General features: G+C 49.6%; 1 long non-coding RNA gene across 1 annotated transcript in view; it reads right to left on the bottom strand.

The window, feature by feature from the left end:
• LOC116071249 overlaps positions 1 to 2450 on the bottom strand; it is a 3826-nt gene that overhangs the window by 926 nt on the left and 450 nt on the right. The window lies entirely within an intron of this gene.

Raw genomic sequence — 2450 nt, 5'->3', positions numbered from 1 at the left:
CAGGGTTTCTCTATGTAGCCCTGGCTGGCTGTCCTGGTACTTACTCAGAACTCCGCCTGCCTCTGCCTCCCAAGCGCTGGGATTAAAGGCGTGCGCCACCACTCTGCCTCCCAAGTGCTGGGATTAGAGGCGTGGCCTCCACCGCCCGGCCTTTATACATGGGAAAGCCAGTCTGCCTTTCCTGTGTCTTGGTGCTGTGTAGATGGAAATATGTGTGAAGGCCTTTTTTTCTTTTTTTAAAAGACTTCTTTATTTATTTTATGTATATGAGTACACTGTAGTTGTACAGATGGTTGTGAGCCCTCATGTGGTTGTTGGGAATTGAATTTTAGGACCTCTGCTCGCTCAGGTCAGCCCCACTCGATCTGGCCCAAAGATTTATTTATTACTATAAATAAGTACACTGTAGCTGTGAAGAAGGTGACAGATCTCATTACGGGTGGTTGTGAGCCACCATGTGGTTGCTGGGGTCCGAACTCTGGACCTTCGGAAGAGCAGTCAGTGCTCTTACCCGCTGAGCCATCTCTCCAGCCCGTGAAGGCCTTTTCTACACTACTCTGCAAACCATTGTCAGCTAGAATGACTCCATGTGGTTGTTTTTGCCACCCTCTAACAACAGAGCACTAGAGGTCTTTATTGTGTGCATTTTGGAATTTTGAAAAGCAGTTCTCCCCCACATATATTCTGTGTGTGTGTGTGTGTGTGTGTGTGTGCACGCGCATATTTCCTCTTTTCCTCTTGAAGGTGCAGTTGGTAGTTTTGTGGTTCCTTCTGTTTGGAAGCTCTCCTAACCTTTCATTCCAGGAAAAAGCCCTATGTTGTTTCATGGTTCTGTATCCTGTGCTAGATGGATGCCCATCTGGAAGTGGAGCTTGTGGGTGGCTTCCTCCTTACGAGGCTGTGTTCTTCTCACTCTCTCATCCTACTCAGCTTACTGAATCTCAAAGCTGCATCTTCCTCCGGCCTCCTGTCTCCCGGGAAACCTTTTTTGTTTTGAAGAGTAAATGTTTCTATGAATGTATAATGGCCATATTAAAATGTACACTAGTCATAAATGAAGGCCTACATGCTTCTCTGAATGAATGCTCCTGGGTAATGGACTTCAATCGACCTTGAGTCATTAGCCTGGTGGTGGGTAGCACATGCCTTTGATCCCAGCACTCTGGAGGGAGAGGCTGGGAGATCTCGGAGTTCAAGAGCAGCATGGCCCATGGAGTGAGTTCCAGGACAGTCAGGGCTATACAGAGAAACCCTGTTTTAGAAAGAGAGGGAGAGGGAGAGGGGGAGGGAGGGGAAGGGGGAGAGAGGAGAGGGACAGGGGGAGGGGGAGGGAGGAGAGGGAGAGGGAGAGGGAGGAGAGGGAAGAGAGGGAGAGGGAGAGGGTGAGGGACAGGGAGAGGGAGAAGGATAAGAGTGGGCATTATCTTTCTCCAGAAGGCTCTTGGTGCTTAACCAGTCACTCTCTTTTCAAACATGATGCCTGACCTTTCTCTGGGACCACAGAGCCCAGCAGCCCCTTGTCACAGCCTCTGTAGTGGTGATGGGCTTTGCCCTCCATCTGCCTCACAGAAAGCTCACCTTCCTTTTCAGCCCAAGCATGTATTGAGCAGCACCGCCTCTTCTTCTTTGCCGCAGGAGTAGAGAGAGATTCGCTATTCTACCTTAACTGGAACTCCAGCGGCCTTTTCATGGGACGACGTTCTTAGGACTGGGAACCATGGAGATGGGGCAGATAAGTCAACTTCCAGTCTGGAGATCCTTTGATGATCCAGATGGAATTCAGACTTCTGTCCTTTAGGTGGTAGACATTTAGTACAAAATGGCATGCAGTCGAGGGAGACAACTTTGGACAGATACACTCTAGAAACTATGCTCAGGCTAGGCCAGGAAGGGAGGGGTGGGAGAGTCATTTAGGGTTCCCAGCTGAGGAGAAGTCTCTCTAATTCTGGTGAGGCATGCCCAGGGCCCACAAAACAGCAAAGGACATGGAAGACCGGAAGGGCAAATCCAGGAGATAGAAGGTGACTTATTAGATCCATATAGGGACAATGTTTAATTTCTGGAAGTCGGATGGAAGGTAACACAACCCATGGAGCTTAAAGAAATACAAGAGAAAGTGCATGAGGATTCATCTTATTTGGCAATTTTGTCAGTGGCTAGCTCTGCAGGCCTTCTCTCAAGATTTTGGTCCCATAACAACCCAAAAGGTGGGTGTTTGTGAGTCTCTGCCGGTGACAGCTAAAGCCTGGTGAGACAGGGAATTAACTACTAGACAGGACTGCCTCTAGGTCCGGGCTCTTCTGAGTGGGAACATGTCAGCCTATAAGATGGCAGGCCCCAGGTTTCCTCGGGTTGATGTTTGTGCCCTGTTAAGTGTGGAGGTACCAGCTGGGCGGTGGTGGCGCACGCCTTTAATCCCAGCACTTGGGAGGCAGAGGCAGGTGGATTTC

Source organism: Mastomys coucha, unplaced genomic scaffold (assembly GCF_008632895.1).
Source record: "Mastomys coucha isolate ucsf_1 unplaced genomic scaffold, UCSF_Mcou_1 pScaffold22, whole genome shotgun sequence".
In the NCBI taxonomy this organism is placed as follows: domain Eukaryota; kingdom Metazoa; phylum Chordata; class Mammalia; order Rodentia; family Muridae; genus Mastomys; species Mastomys coucha.
The sequence above is the reverse complement of the archived record's forward strand: the minus strand, read 5'-3'. Positions and strand labels throughout refer to the sequence as shown.